Here is a 9,882-nt window from a genome sequence, read left to right as displayed (position 1 = left end):
TTAAAACTAATAAGTTAAGTATAATATGTTAAAAATTAAAAAACATAACTTTATTAGTAGAAGTAAAGATATTTTTTTAATATTGAAATTTAGTTTATATATGATTACACTTTAGATTTGAAATTTATTTAACCTTATTAACAAACTTATAATCATTATTAAAAAGAAATTGAAAAGTCATGGGAGTTTCAAATGAATGTGGTGAAAGAAAAAATACATGGGAGTTTCAAATGAATGTGGTGAAAAGAAAAATGATTCCTTTATAAGTATACTAGTCGAATCCCCGCGGGTTGCGCGTGAATATAATTATTTATTTAAAATAATAATATTTAACAAATTCTGATTTAATATTTACACATGTAAAACCAATGTCAATAGCAAAACAAAATCTATAACTAATATATTAGTTTTATGAATTTTAATAAATTTGTATCATTAAATATTTCCTCTATTAATTCTTGATTTTATAGACAGTTTTATGTTGTGTAACTTATATATCAAACATATATTGATTACTATGTATAAAAAAACAAAGTAGTATGAAAAAATAAATGCTACAACTTTTGATGATTTTATAGAACGTTTTAGGTTGTGAAAATTATATATAAAACGTATGCCGGTTTGCATACAAAACAAACAACAAATAGTATGAAAAACACTATAGCTTTTAATAAAATAAAAAAACCACAACATTATAACATTTACATCAAACAAAACTTATTAAACATTTATAAATCATTTAAAATGAATATTTAGAAATCAACATACATTTGATATATAGAAACATTGTTATAAAAAAATTATGTTCAACTCTTTCATTTTGAATCACAAATCTTTTCAAACATATGATTTTTTAATCAAAACTTACTTATATACTACTAATATAGCGACAATGTGTATAATAAATAAGTGGAAAATAAAAAAACAGTGTACATTAATAACCATAAGTTTAAAAAACTTTTAAATGTAGTGGAAAATATAAAGGCAAATTACATTAAATTTGAAATCATTATTACATTTAAATAAAAAATAAACTTTTGAGTTGTAGTGGGAGTTTTAAACTCTTGATTTGTTCCCAATAATGTAATATAAATATTAACAATTATATGTTATAAAAACAATATTATAAGTATTTATCATTGAAATAATAATTTTTATACTAAGTTGTAACTAATATTATAATAATTTCAAGTATACGATAAAAAAAGATATAAAAAATTGTATTTGAATCAAATTGAATTAAGTTTTTGATTTCAAATTATTTTAAACTATACTTATTTTTAACTAATTTATAAATAATTTATTTGAATAATTTTTATTTCCTATATTATTATTATTATTATTATTATTATTATTATAATTATTATAAATAACAATAATTTATTAATATAATATAGTCTATTTTTTAGTTTTACGTTATTTTAGACAATTATTACTTTTTACTAATTAAAAACTACTTATTTGAAATTTTTCATTATTATATTTAAAAAAAAACTATCATACTTTTTTATTGTACTTTCATTTTTTTCCTTAAAGCCATGAAATATTGGAAAAGAATGAACGGTTCAAATAAAATGGTAATTTGAATTTCAAAACTATAATAATTGTTATGTAGTGCGACCAATTTTAAGAGTGGGTTAGGGGAGTTGGAGTGTTATACTTGACGTATATTTTGATAACTTATATTTTCTTATGAAAATATTAATATTTTATTTATTTTACTTTTCCTTTACGATAAAGAATGAATATGAAAAAAAGAAATTGACAAATATAATAAGATAATTTATTTTTATTACTATAAAACATTTAAAATTGGGTATATCCATATCAGTTTTGGTAGAACATAAAGAATACACTTTTATAACACACATAATTATTGGTTTTTAACAATAAAGTCATATCATATTAAAAATCATTCGTTCTAATTCGTCATTATCACCAACATTTTGGAATAATAATTGTAAACTCCTTTCATCAAAATTAATTATAAAAAACTTCATCAATGTTATTTACAAAATAAGCGATAGAAACTAACATAGTATATACATACCATAAAATACATGTTGAATAATGTTCTCTTGTACATAAAATATATTTTTTAACATAAAAAAGAGAGAGACAACATAAAGATACATACTTGTTAATAAATTTAATTGCTCTAACTTATAAATAGCTTGATGGTTGATTTACCAAAAGCTCATGAGAAGTAATTATCAATCTCACTTCATCATCCTGTGATTATAGAAAGATGCAAAACACATAAACTTAAAAAATGATCTCAAGTATACCTTTACAAACATACCTAAATTTGAACATTGGTTAATATCTAAAACTTTACATGCATCCAATTTGAGTTTACATGAATTTATATTTAGAAAAATTGTAATTGCTTTCTTACATCCATGGAACCACTCATATAACTCTTCAAACCCTACAAATATAATCTATCATTTTGTGTTGACATACATGCAATATGTAATCTACAAATTTCTTATATAGGCTAAATATTTCATTTAACTCATCAATTAAATAGCATGATTTGAAGAATTTTAAGAGTTACAAATCATAATATTTCAATTAATCATAAATTAATTTGTATAAGTTGAATAGTCTTGGGAGTTTCAAATGCATGAGGTTCAAGAAAAAATGGTATTGGGAGTTTCAAATGCATGAGGTTGAAGAAAAAATGCTAGCTTTATAAGATATATAGATATAGATATAGATATAGATAGATAGATAGATAGGTAGGTAGATATAGAATCTACAAATTTCTTATATAGGCTAAATATTTCATTTAACTCATCAATTAAATAACATGATTTGAAGAGTTTTAAGAGTTAAAAATCATAATATTTCAATTAATCATAAGCTAATTTGTATAAGTTGAATAGTCTTGGGAGTTTCAAATGCATGAGGTTCAAGAAAAAATGGTCTTGGGAGTTTCAAATGCATGAGGTTCAAGGAAAAATGCTAGCTTTATAAGATACTAGGCGAATCCTCGCGCGTTGCGCGAGCATTTAATTATTTAATTAAAATAATAACTTTTAACAAACTTTAATTTATTATTTATATATGAAAACCCAATGTTAGTGGCAAAACAAAACATATAGTTACCCTGTTCGTATTATGAACAACCATGGTTTTATGTCATTGGTTATTTCTACTATAAATTGATAATTTTATAAAATCGTTTTAAGTTGTGTAAATTTTATATCAAACGTATTAAGTTGTGTAGCTTGTATAAAAATGCATGCTAATATCTAATATAACGAATAACAAATAGTATGGAAAAAACTACAACTTTTAATTATATAAAACCTCTACAACATCTATTATAACATTTATATCAACAAAACTTATTAAACCCTTATAAATCATACAAAAATATATAGAAATCAACATACATTTGGTATACATAAACATTATTATCCCTAAAACAAATCGTGTTGTAAAAACCATTGATGCGATAAAACTCATTTTTTCGACACTTCATATTTAAAATCACAAATCTCTTCAAACACATGATTTTTTCTATCACAACTTACTTGTATACTACTAATATAGTTATAATGTGTATAGATAAGAGGAAAATAAAAATACATTACATATTAATAACCATATGTTAAAAACTCTTGAATGTGTAAATATTTAAATAATAACATGCATAAGTCTAATCTTTATATACATATAATAGCTCAAAATAATAATAAAAATATGCTATAAATGTGATGTTACAAATGTGTTTATACACACAAACACACAAACATTTTAGTCACCAATGACTTAGATAACCCATCTTCACGAAGTCTTCCTTACCTATTTTGTTTCTTGTCTTGATCTTTTTGGAAAAGAGAAAGAAATTCATCTTAAGTTATTTTCCAAACATAATGAAATATTATTCAATTATTGTGCTCGGATTTGTTTATCATTGGTTAATTGTCATACAATGAAGAAAATCATCTTCCGCTTACTTTTTTCATATATAAGACAATATTACCTGTAAAAGAAAAATCATGTTAAAACGTTAAATAAATCAAATCAATGTTTTTGTTTGAAAGACGAACATGCATAATATAGAAATAGACCTTGAAAAAAAAAATTGTTTTCTTCACATAAATCATTTTGTTTGAAGCTTCCAATCTACCATACAATCACCCAAAAAATTATAAGTCCTACCAATATAATCTACCAATGTGAACTATATATATACCAAGATTAATCAATTAGTGTCATAAGTACCATTAAGTATAAAACTCTTAAATGGTAATTAAAAATCATTATTACAAAGAAATATGAAAAGACATAAGTTTCAAATCAATTTAGTGCTTAGAAAAATGCCTCTATTATAAGATATACTAGGCGTAACCTCGCGCGTTGCGCAAGAATGCATTTAAGTGGTTAAAATAATTATGGGAAAAAATAGAAATATGTTGAAATTTACGTTTTTAGTCATGTTTTGGGCATTAACCGAATTATCAAATAACATAAAAATTCATCAACTTATATTTTGATACTATCTAATATAGTCCATACCTTATAAACTTTACTTTTACTTTATAATATCCAATATATATTATAAGTTTTTGTATAACATTAATATAATCTACTTTTCTTATGTCCGATAATACTTTTTGGATAAAATAAGAAATAAGTTGTTTTGAATGAGCTATTAATAAACAATATTGAACTAATAAACTTTGTATTACACTATTTATATTACACCAAAACATCCAAGGTTTCATATATGAACTTTCAAATATTAAACATTGAAATTAAGAATGAAGTCATACAAAATATATCATTATACATAATTGTCATCAAGAGTTTTAAAATAAGTCGATTAGTAAATATGATATTTAATTTTAATTACATATATTGCAAGGCGTACGTTTGACTTTATGTTGGTGCGCCGAGAATCCTCCTCCTTAATTTGTACTTAAAAAATTAAGGTGAATAAGAATATAAAATAGATATTACTAAGCATTAATATAAACAATTAAAAAGGGTATTTGGATCTCCTACCACCGGTTAAAGACAACATACCTCTTTAGTGATATTGATTCCTATGTGAAATTGAAGTAGTCATTCTATGTACACATTGTTTTCTAATTACATAAACAAATATGAGTAACCAAACATAAAAATGTTATTTTTATGTAGGAAAAATATTTTAGTTAACTAACAAATTAAATATAAGTTTAAGAGTTAGGAGTTTCAAAACATTAATACTTTTATTAATCAATCAATTAAGTAACACATGTTGATATTTTTACATTTATTATTAAAAAGCAGTTGAAATATTAGATTTTAAATGAATTTTGGTTGAAGTGTTTTGACCTATATTATATATATATATATATATATATATATATATATATATATATATATATATATATATATATATATATATATATAGAGAGAGAGAGAGAGAGAGAGAGAGAGAGAGATGGAAAGTATAACATACATATTAGTTTTAATTAAATATCATTTTGAAACGGTACAATTACAAAAAAAAACATATTTAAAATATTTAATTAAATATTTTCGACATCACATTATATAACATATGATCAATATATTAACGATTAAACCACAATATACAACGACTGTATTACAATAATCCAAAAACGAAGAAAATATAAAAACGAATTAGTATAACAAACTTACAAATTAAAAGCTCTAATATAACAGCATATCTCCAAAAGTGGTCATAAGACCTCAACCCAACACAAAAACCTTTAAGTTTGTTTTCTTTCAGAAATTTGTATATGATTTGTATGCATATCTTTCCAAAAGATTGACCTTTTTATAGTAAACTTTTCACTAAATGCTAATTAAATATAATATAAGTTATAAAACTTTTGAGTGTTAAATCATAATTAAAAAAACTTTTGAGTTGCATTGGTTAAAAAAAGGGGTTTCAAATGAATGTGGTTTGAGGAAGTTAAAAAAGGGGGTTTCAAATGCATGAGATTCAAGAAAAAATGCTAGCTTTATAAGTATGTATGATATATATATATATATATATATATATATATATATATATATATATATATATATATATATATATATATATATATATATATATATATATATATATATATATATATATATATATATATATAAAATCTTCTAACATATATAGGTAAATTTAAACCATCTAAATTTAAGTGTTTATTAATTCAAATTAAACATGCGATGACGTAATGTTAATACTTAATATAAAATTTAATATTCAAATTTATAATCGATATTATAAACAATATTTAAATAAAAAAGGTATATCCAAAATTTAAAAAACTGTTCACATTTGGTTTCTGCAAAACAAGTTAGAAAACTTGTTAAGCAAGCCAGGGCTTCACAAAAAGTATGTTTTTCAGATTTTGACGGCCTACACACCGCGTAGAGTAACCTACACGCCGCATATATATTTCAAATTTGAGAAACCCTACCCGAAATATTCAGATCAAACAAAACCCTTTTAAAACGATTTAAAACTTTTGTTAAATATACCTAATGCAAACAAGAATTAAGTCAAATCAATTTAGATAAAGTAGTGCAAATAACTATGAACTAAGATTCCGATGTCATTGAAAGGTTTTATATGTACTAACTAAGGGTGTTTAAAAATAGATGAATCCAATAATCAGATCTGAAATATTCAACATCCGGCCCAAAATTTCGGACATCCAGATTTTCGTATATCTGAAATTCAGATTTCCAACATTTTGGATTCAAATTTGGATAATGATATTCTAAATTTTTGGATACTTTGGATATCTGAAATCCGAAAATATAAGTTTTATTTTCTATTACTATAGTTGATCTTTTTATTTAAAATGCAATTTACGGACATTTTAGCCTTTGATATATATATATATATATATATATATATATATATATATATATATATATATATATATATATATATATAAAAGTAGGATCATGTAGAAACTCAAAAATTGGTAAAAACCGCGAGGACAAATCTTAGCCTTAAGATTGAAAAAAAAAGTAGAGATTTGATTTTATTTATCATCAAAATCTCACAAAATGGTATGATGATTTGGTAATTATATGCGAGATAATGACAATTTTCGGTAAAGATTAAATGTTTTGAGGGTTAAAAAGGAAAAGCAAAAAGCAAAAAAAAAAAAATTGATTTTTGGAACACACACGCGCTTACACACTCCCAAACCTACTCTCCCCCACTCTCATGCCAAGTGTCAGCTCATCATTGGCTAGGTTTTTTTCCAACTATTTTGTTTTTTGGCCATAACTTTTTTTTTTTGAAAAAAAAATCTGAAAAATCAAAGTAATTAAAATTTAATTCTCTTCAAAATTAGCATAATCATAAAAATTTGAAAAAAAAATATTTTTAATTTTTTATATTTTATAAAAAAGCCCAGAAAAAAAATTCTCTAAAAATTATAAAAGTTTAAGGAATACTTCTACTCATTATTCTAATGACTTTTTAAAAAGAATTTTTTAAAAAATAAGGTATTTTAGATGCTAAACTTGATTTTAAAAGATTAAAAGTTTTAAAAAAAATGTTGAACATAATATGATCCAAATAGAGATGAATCAAAATATTTATGATTAAAAAAATATTATGATTCAATATGTTTATGATCCTTAACTTGTTATGATCTAAAGATATTTTGATTCAAATATTTAATGATCCTTAATTATTATATTTTTTATAATTCAAAATTAAATGATTCAAAAATTTTAATGATCCAAATATTGTATTGAACAAAAACTTTATTTAATTCGATATATTATGATCCAAATTAATATGATCTAAAAATGTATGATGCATAATATCGTTATGATTTAAAATACTATGATTCAAAATTTTATGATCTAAAAATAATATGATTAAAAAAGAAAGTATGAATGAAAAATATTATGATCCTTAATATTCTTCTTATTTAAAATTTTATAATTGTTAAACATTAAAAAATCAAAATGATATGTGGACCCATATATATATATATATATATATATATATATATATATATATACATATTTGGGGTTTTATTAGCATCAATATAGTATTTAAAGGTAGCGGAATCAATCAAAAGATTTACGTAAGTGTACATGCTCCATATATCTAGGTTTTAATAGTTATAACAACAAACTTTAAAAATCAACTAGAAAGAAACATACTAACCTCATGATTGCTCTATTAGGATCTCGTATGTGCCGGTGCTTTTAATAGATGAATGATGTAAAGTAGAACCCCTCTAATGTAGTCAGACCCACAAACACCAAAAACAAAAAGGCAAAACCCTAGTCTAGGGTTTATTTGAAATTTCTAATCCTAAGAGAGAGGTTATAATTCTGTATATGGAGAGAGAGAGAGAGAGAGGAGGTTTGATGGATTTTATGAGAAGATTCAGGTCTTTGGGTTTGATCCATAACAGTCTATTTATAGGTTGCCGATAACACTAAAGGATACAAACTCTTAGGATTAATCCTTACCATATCAAAAACATGCCTTATCTCTATTAGGGACTAGCCAAAGCCATCCACCATAGGGTCTCCATGAGCTTTTGAAATATTCCAATTAATCTCTTGGGTTAATTAATATTCAACCTCTTTAATTAATTGAAATAGTTTAGTTAATTCCAAAATAATTTAAATTAGTTTATTTATTTCTTACTTAGTTAATAACTTATTTATCTCCATTTCGATATTGTTATTTGGGTCATGAGGTCAACCCAAAAAGACCATGCTATTGAAACATCCCAAAAATTATAAGGTAAAAATTTCATTTTTAATTCAACTAGAAACATCATTTATCTTCTTTCCAATCATTCAAAAGTATTTCAGAATAAAAATAGTTATCAGAGTACAATCCCAAAATCATATAGTCACGTAAACATGGGTGGGTGCGCTGCGATCAAGCAGAACCCTTCCCTTTTGAACCGGAAGTACCTGAAAGCATAACCATAAAACTGCAAGCACAAAGTTTAGTGAGTTCCCCAAAGTACCACATACCAAAACAAAAGAAAATAAATGCTATGGGCCAAATCATAGTCTTATATTCATTTTCTGCCATGGGCCAAACCATGGTCTTTCCATGCAGTGCCAATGGCCAAATCCCGGTCTTACATACAAGTGCCAGGGGCCAGATCTTGGTCTTCCATATAATTACCAGGGCTAGATCCTGGTCTTTCATACAAATGTCACGGGCAAGATCTTGGACTTTCATGCAAGTACCACAAAGACAACTAACATTCTACACAACAAGTAATGAGCCGACATTGGTGCTTTCGACCCATAGTTCTAGAGAGGAGACCCACCTCAATCCGAAATAACCAAAACACACGCGCTGCTGCTACCAGAATCCTCACACTGAACACAACCAAATAGAATATGATTTTTCAGTCTTTTAAAGACAAAATAGTAATATTAAAAATAGAAAAGTATACATATATAGTGTTAAATAATGCTTTTTTTTCCTCCAGCGTTTCAATTTTTTTGGAAAAAAGTTAAAACTTGTTAAAATATTTTGGATATGTTAAAGTTGAGGCGTTTTTATAAGTAATTAACTTCTAATTTTCAAGAAAAAGATCGATTAATAAAATGATTTGTATGTAAATATGGGCTTAAATCTTTTATATTAATTTTTTTGAAATGGCAAACTAGGCAACCTATTCCTAAATACAACTGATGAATGTATTAAATAAAAAACTATTCATCCAAAAGTTACTTTAAATAGTTTTTATGAGTTTTTAACTTTTAGCATCCATAAGAAAAACCTAGTGGTTGGCGTACAAAATTCCAGACAAGAGTTACATGGTTCAAATTCTATCAAATCCATAATATTTATCGAGTCTAACGATTTATCTCCCATATGGGCCTGATGATGATTTA

This window comes from Lactuca virosa, chromosome 1 (genome assembly GCF_052849685.1).
Source record: "Lactuca virosa cultivar CGN04683 chromosome 1, Lactuca_virosa_CGN04683_v6, whole genome shotgun sequence".
In the NCBI taxonomy this organism is placed as follows: domain Eukaryota; kingdom Viridiplantae; phylum Streptophyta; class Magnoliopsida; order Asterales; family Asteraceae; genus Lactuca; species Lactuca virosa.
The sequence above is the reverse complement of the archived record's forward strand: the minus strand, read 5'-3'. Positions refer to the sequence as shown.